Source organism: Triticum urartu, chromosome 3, assembly GCF_003073215.2.
Source record: "Triticum urartu cultivar G1812 chromosome 3, Tu2.1, whole genome shotgun sequence".
Classification (NCBI taxonomy): domain Eukaryota; kingdom Viridiplantae; phylum Streptophyta; class Magnoliopsida; order Poales; family Poaceae; genus Triticum; species Triticum urartu.
The window spans coordinates 493,742,772-493,750,949 of NC_053024.1; positions in this window are offsets into that span (position 1 = coordinate 493,742,772).

Sequence of the window (8,178 nt, forward strand, 5' to 3'; positions counted from 1 at the left end):
AATTGGGGTGATTTGACGGATGTAGGAAAAAACATGTTAGGAAAACACATTTATACATAAGTTATCAGGTCTTCGTGCGTATATTATTACCATGCTATGCACATAAGTTACCGATGTTTGTTTTTAACAACTTTATTCCCTCGAGGTCAAAAAATCGGCGTTGTTTGTACATGTATTATTGTGTGTGCAGTATATATAATATCACAGCATTTACATGAAAATTACCGGGATATGTTTTTCAACACGATTAGTAGATATAGAAACCGAAAAAACACATAAAAGTGAAGTGAAAATCACCAGTTCCAAAATTAGATGCCGACAAAGAAGATATTATTTAACAACGAAAAGTGTTCCTCTTCAGCATATGGTCTTCCAAAAATTCAGAATGATAGTCACCGCGTCCAACGCCCAACTCTAACAAATTAAGCGTTTACTCTGACCAAAATACACATGCTAATGAGGGCATCTCCAGCCGTTGGCCCCACCAGGACACATAAAAATCGCCCCCTGGGGGCGAGCCGGCGATGCACTCGGCGTTGGGGGCGGGTTTGCGCCCAGTCGTCGCCCCCAGCTCGCCCCCAGGCGCCGAAATTGGCCCACTTTGCAGCCCAATTTTGACGAATAAACGGCCCATATGGGCGAGAATAGGCCCATATTCGGCGTGGTTTCGCCGTGTCTAGGCGTTCAATTATCAACACAATTATTTCTTATCACATATTTCATCACAGAAAAATTAAATACTTCAACAAAATACTACAACAACAAATAATTCAATACAAATTATATTGTTCAACAAATAAAAACTCGTATTTCATCACGAGGCGTCCCCCTTGAGCCTCCATAGGTGCTCAATCAGATCTTTCTGCAGTTGATTATGCACCTGTGGGTCTCGGATCTCCTGACGCATACTGAGATAGGCAGTCCAAGTTGCCGGTAGCTGGTGATCAACTTCGGCTAGAGGACCCTGCCTGTAGTATGGTTCAGTGTCAATCACTGGGTCTTCTTGCTCGCTCTCGATGATCATGTTGTGCAAGATGACACAGCAAGTCATGATCTCCCACATTTGATCTTTCGACCAGGTCTGAGCGGGGTACCAAACAACAGCGAATCGAGATTGGAGCACACCAAATGCCCGCTCGACATCCTTCCGGCAAGCCTCCTGAACTTTCGCAAACCAGGCGTTCTTGCCTCCTGGCACAGGGTTTGAGATCGTCTTCACAAATATCGACCATCTCGGATAGATGCCGTCAGCTAGATAGTACCCCTTGTTGTATTGGTGCCCATTGATCTCGAAGTTCACCGGAGGAGAATGGCCCTCAACGAGCTTGGCAAAAAGAGGAGAGCACTGCAGCATGTTGATGTCATTGTGAGTTCCTGGCATACCAAAGAAGGAGTGCCAAATCCAGAGGTCCTGTGTGGCTACCGCCTCAAGCACCACACTGCAACCGCCTTTGGCGCCTTTGTACATCCCCTGCCAACCAAATGGGCAGTTCTTCCATTTCCAATGCGTGCAGTCGATGCTTCCAAGTATCCCAGGAAATCCTCTTGCTGCATTCTGGGCTAGGATCCGAGCAGTGTCTTCCACATTGGGTGTTCTCAAGTATTGTGGCACAAACACTGCCACCACTGCCCGACAGAACTTGTAGAAACACTCTATGCTGGTGGACTCGGCCATGCGCCCATAGTCGTCGAGTGAATCACTTGGAGCTCCATATGCAAGCATCCTCATCGCTGTCATGCACTTCTGGATGGAGGTGAATCCAAGAGCGCTAGTGCAATCCATCTTGCACTTGAAGTAGTTGTCGAACTCCCGGATGGAATTCACAATCCTGAGGAAGAGCTTTCGGCTCATCCGATAACGGCGCCGAAATGTTCTCTCGCCATGAAGTGGAGCATCGGCGAAGTAGTCAGAGTAGAGCATGCAGTAGCCTTGCAGACGATGCCGGTTCTTTGCTTTCACCCGCCCCGACGCCGAGCCACCTCGCCGCGGCTTTTCACTGCTCGCCAACAGCTGGGCGAGGGCGGCGAGCACCATGAGATGCTCTTCTTCCTGGACGTCGGCCGCGGCTTCCTCCTCCAGCAGCGCGGCGAGCTCTTCCTCCTCGTCCGAGTCCATTGCCGAGGCAGGCAAAACGCCGAACACCTTGCGCTCGGTGGGCGTGTACCCGCCGTTAAACCGCGCCTCCGCGGCCGGAAACGGCGGCCGGAAACGCCCAGCTGCTACGGGAGGGGCTGCCGCGGCGAAGTGCTGCTATTTTCCGGTGGGGAATGGCTATCTAGCGGAGTAGGGCGGCGGCCGTCGCCGGGATATAGCTAGTGGTGGCCGAGGGCGCGGGGGGTGCGAGGCGAGTCGGGGAAGAAAACCTTGACTTTTCCCCTGGCGGTGTGGGCCAGGCGTGCTTTTCCCAAGCGCCAGAGCCCCCAACAGCTCCCCAGCGCGGCGGGTTTGGCCTGTGACCGCCGGGCGGAAAAAGGATCCGAACCGGCGATTTTCGGCGTCCTGGGGGCGCGACTGGGCTGTTTTTTCGGCGTCGGCGCCGAAAAAGTGGCCTGGGGGGGCGCGGCTGGAGATGCCCTGAATCACCTTAACCCCATTTTTGTTGTTGCTTCGTTTAGACCATTGGTCAATGCAAGGAACCATGGGAATGGTCATGCAAGTAACGCCCGGCTCCATGAGCCTAGAGAAGTAGAGATACGGGACGGCAACCCACGTCCATCTCATCGATTGCTTCATCACCAGACAGTGGCGGCGACCCAGGTTCCATTTTTCACTGGCCTGCTAAATGGGACCGCCGCGATTAGCTCCTCCTTTGCATCGGCGGCGTGCAGCGCTCGCTGTTGGGCTCGCGCTTGCACTGGCAAGCTGTCCAGTGGTGGAGTAGGGGGTGGGCGAGCACCATGGCCCGACCAGGGCGCTCGGGGAATAGGGTGGCAAAGGCGCGGCTGGGAGGAGACGGGTTGTAGAAGAAGCAGTCAGCGAGCGGAGAAAGAAGATCGGCCAACCTCGGGCGGAATGGCACACAACGCTGAGGAGGACGCCAAGGCGAGGCCGCGCGCGTTGATAACTTTCTTCTCGTCCAACAAACGGCCCGGCTCCTCCACAACCTCAAGGTGCCGCGTGTTCTTCTTAAATTAGACATCGCCAAGGCATTCGACACGGTGGCGTGGCCATTCCTCCTCAAGACGCTTCGACACTTGGGGTTTGGCATGCGTTGGTGTGAGTGGATTTTGATCCTCCTCTCCACTGCTTCGACTCGTGTTCTCCTCAACGGCACCCCCGGGCCGCCGATCGCTCATGCCCAAGGGCTGCGCTAGGGTGACCCGGTGTCCCCCATGTTGTTCACCTTGGTGATTGACGAGCTTAATGCGCTCCTCGAGCATGCCACCAACCAGGGAATCCTCCAGCAGCTAACCACGCGCCACGCCGCGTCCAGCATATCCATGTTCGCCGACGACGTGGTTATCTTCTGCCACCCCGACGCCCAGGAGCTCTCCGCCATTAGAATGTTGCTCGATACTTTTGGCAACGCCTCGGGTCTTCGAACCAACTTCCTCAAGTGTTCCGCTTCACTCATCAGATGCGGCGACAACCACGGCGCCACCATTGGCGCCTCCCTCTCCTGCCCGCTGGCGGAATTTCCCATCAAATACCTAGGGCTACCGCTCTCAAATCGCAAAGTGCCGGCCTCTGCCCTCCTTCCACTTGTCGACAAGCTTACCATGAAGCTCGCCACCTGGAAAGCCTCTCTGCTGTCCCGAGGCCAGCGGCTTGCTCTTGTTAGACATGTCCTCACCGCCATGCCTGTGCATATCCTGTTAGCGCTAGCGCTCCACCCAACGATCCTCAGGAAGGTCAACAGGCTCATTCGCGATTTTCTTTGGCATGGCAACAAGGATGCCCATGCTGGCTGCTCTTGGCAGAAGGTGTGTCGTCCCCTCGCGCTTGGTGGACTGGGGATTCGCAATCTACACCGTACCGGCGTCGCCCTCCGCACCAGGTGGCTTTGGCTGCAGCGAACCGACCCCGACCGCTCCTGGAAGCATCTCCAGCTCCTGACCGATCACGAGGCCTCTGTGCTCTTCCGTGCTTCCACGACCTGGATCATCGGCAATGGCAACACCTGCAAGTTCTGGCAGGATCACTGGCTCAATGGGCGCTCCATCCCCGAGATTGCTCCCACCCTTTCTGCCCTCATCCCGAGGCGCCGCCGAAGCCAACGCCTTGTCAGCGATGCTCTCAACAACAGAGGCTGGATCGCCGACATCCACGGCACCTTACACCCCCGCGCGGTCATCGAATATGTCGAGCTATGGAGGCTGCTCCAAACTATCGAACTCTCCAGTGAGCCCGACAAGCTCTCCTGGAAATGGACGGCCGATGGGAGCTACTCCGCATGTTCGGCCTACCACATGTTGTTCATGGGCGCCACCACCGCACCATGCTGGCGCCCCGTCTGGAAGACTTGGGCTCCTTCCAACGTGAAGATCTTCCTATGGCCCGCCTCTCTCAACAGATGCTGGACCGCCGACCGGAGAGCGCGCCACAACCTTCCCCATGACCCCATTTGCAAGTTGTGCAGCCAAGAAAACGAGACACTGCACCACCTTCTCGTCGGCTGCGTCTTCTCGCGCATCGTTTGGCACGACATCACGGCATGGTGCCGCATTCCCGCCCTTCCCCCTGATGGCGCTTCCGGCTTCTTCGACTGGTGGATGGCAACGACGGCCAGTACGCCAGCCTGCCTCCACAAAGGGATGAACTCCATCATCATCCTCACCTCTTGGGCACTTTGAAAGCATCGCAACGCAGCTCTCTTCGACAATGCTACACCCTGCTTAAACAAACTTGTCGAGGACATAAAGCAGGAGGCGACACTCTGAGCAAGAGCCGGCGCCAAAGGGCTCGATAGGATGGTTTCTGTAACATAAAGTTGTAATCTATGAGGCTGAGCATCCTCCCTCCCTCGCTGCTCATCTAGCGCCTAGGCCCGCCATCTCATGTGTACGAGGCCTAAGACGCTCACCCTTGTACCCTCCTCCAACCTATCAATGAAATGATACGCAACTTGCGTATTCAGGAAAAAAAGGCCGGAGCAGCGACCTGTGCCATGGCTTGGACGCGCGGGACGCGGAGCAGCAACCGCGAGGGATCAAGCGCTCTTCTCCTATGTCCTCGCGGGAAGAAGGATTGAGAGGCGACATGCGAGGTGACGAAGCGTTTTTCTCCACTAGGCGCTGGCATGGGCTTGTAATATCAGTGAACTTATCGTTTTGGTAAGCGATGGTCGCACGATCTAAATCTGATGGTGTTGGAGTCGTGCGGATCTGTTAGGGAATTCCTGCCGTATGGATTTTAGCTTTCTCGTTTTTTCTTTTCTGTTGCGTTTGCTGTGTTTCAGAGAAAGTTACTTGGCCAGCCCGCTACAGTTTCCTGCCAACGCCAACTAGTTTAAGCGGCGCTGAGGGCGGGGAGCTCCTAACTGGCGCTTTTAGCGCCGCCAGACGAACCCGGCGCTCACGCGCTCTCTTGGGTGGGCCGGCCCATCAACGCTGCCGTGCTAGCACGAGTTGGTTTTGTTCACAAAAAAACCCCAGTTTTGTTCGACAAAAAATGTGCTCCCGTGAGGATTCGAGCTACCACCGTTTAGGTCATGCGCACATTGCCTAACCACTAGAGATACTACAAGCTTATGAATGTTTTTGTTACAAAAAGTTAAAACATTGCTGCACTATTTCTTCCACATACATTTCAAGAAAAAAGTGATTTTTTTGGGAAAAAATAAGAACAAAATATTAAAAACAATCATGACTTAGAAAAGAGTTCATGTATTCAGAACAAATTTATGAATTAGGAAAAAGTTCATCTATTTTTAGAAAAAGTTCACAAAATTTCAAAAAGTTCGTTGATTTTGGGAAAAAGTTCATCGATTTTGAAAAATAAGTTCATTGAATTTCGAAAAAAGGTTCACCGACTTTCAAAAAAGTTCATCTATTTTGAAAAAGGTTCAGAAAATTCAAAAAAAAGTTTATTGAACTTGAGAAAAAGTTCATCGAATTAAAAAAAGATCATCTAATTTGGAAAAAGTTCATCAAATTTGAAAAATAGTTCACATATATGAAAAAAATTCATTAAATTTGAAAAAAGTTTGTCAAATTTGAAAAAAATCATGAATTTTGAAAAAAGTTCATCGAATTTGAAAAAACGTTCATATAATCCGGTGAACTTTTTATATCGAATTAGAAAAAAAGGAAGAAAGAAAACAGAAAAAGGAAAAGAATAAATAAAAGAAAGAAGAAATAAGAAGAAAAAAAGAAAAAGGAAAACAAAAGAATACAAGAGTGAAGAAGCTGCACATGATCACATGGCTGACCAGGCTCGGGTGGTTAGTAAGACACGACTCCACGGCGCACAAGGTAAAGACAAAGTATGCATTACCCCCGTTTCCTACCCTAGCCGCCGCCGCCACCAGGCGACTAGGGCGAGGCACTCTTTTCCTCCGATCTTCACCGGCCGGTGCGCTGGCCCCCTCTCCCTTCGGCTGTTGCTCCGGCGGCAGGAGGCAGGGGGACCCCGTTCCTCCGCTCTGTAGGTCGTGGTGCGTCGTTGGGGTGGTGGGAGCGGCGCCCGGACGAATAAATCTGCCTCAGCCCCACTCCCACACCGGCGGTGTCCTTCATGGCGGCGTCTCGGAGTTGATGGCATCGGGTCTCTGTCGATCCCTCAGATCGACAGTGTTAGGGTTCATGGATGGTGTTGACGAGGCGGTGGCGGCAACTCCATCAGGTGTGTCTCTCCTTCTACTCCGTCCCCGTTGCTGTGGCGTTGTCTCCGACATCATGGTGGAGCAGGGAGGTTTTGTCGTTCAGGAGTACGCGCAGGCGGTTGTCTACGCAAGTGACAGCTGGAAGATGGAGTATCTTGTGTTGGGTCTGTGGTCGAAGGCAGGCAGTTCTGGTTTCCTTCTCCGGCGTCGTCGTCATGCGAGGGATGTCAGTTCTGAAGTTCGATGGCGTGTCCGGGGACATGTTGCCCCGGTCTGATTCTTTCAATGGCTATGGTTTTGCTTTTGGCAAACTACTTTGGAGGTCCGTAAAGCTGCTGATCAGCGATGGAGCCGCGTCGAGCTTGGGCAAAGAGGTGATCTGTCTTTTTACCCTTTGATGGCCGCTTCGGTGGTGTCGAAGGAAAGGGACAGGCGCTGGTATTTTGCATAGGATTTTCCTATCTTTTCAGTCATGTATGGTCGGTGCTTACGTGCCTTATAACTTGATCTTTATTCTATATAAATGAGACACATATTACCATGTAAAAAAAAAGGCTCGGGTGGTTAGCGAGTGTTGCGCTGTAACCTCGCCGCCCGGGATCGAATCCTTATCAGCTCTTATTTTTGCAGCAGTTTACGAAGGAAAAAAATGATCATGGGCTGGCCCATCGGGGAAGGGGGGGTGTGCGCCGTGTACCATTAACACTATAACCGGCGTTATGAGCGCCGTTTAGGATTTGCCCCAAACAGGGGCTCCCAGCCTGCTGTCCGCATTTACAACATGGGGTGGTAGTGGTACTATTAAGTGTGTATTGGGCCAGCCCACAAAAATAGCTCCTGATAGCTAAGCTCTGAACCGCTGTACTATGCAAAATGCCTACTTTCCGCTACTGACCAAATCCAGGGCGAACGTGTATAAGTACATTTGTAGTCGCGTAATTTATTGCACACGTGAATATTTACTGTACCGCTTTGATTTTTATATTTTTTGAAAACATTTTGGAAAAGTCCATGAATTACAGAAAAGTTCATTTGATTTGAAAAAATGATTTTGAAAAAGAGTTCACGATTTTGAGATAAATGTCTATCAATTTTTAAAAATAGTTCACAAATCATGAGAAAAAAGTTCACAAATTTGAAAAAAGTTCATCAAAATTCAAAAAAGGTTCATCGATTTTGAAAAAAGTTCACCGATTTTGATAAAAGTTCATCAAAGTTAAAAAAAGGTTCATCGATTTTGAAAACAATTTCATCAGAACTCAAAAAGGTTCATCGATTTTGGAAAAAGTTCATCAAAGTTAAAAAAAGGTTCATCGATTTTGAAAAAAGTTCACCGATTTTAAAAAAAGTTCATCAAAATTCAAAAAAGGTTCCTCGTTTTTGGAAAAAGTTCATCCAAATTAAAAAAAAGGTT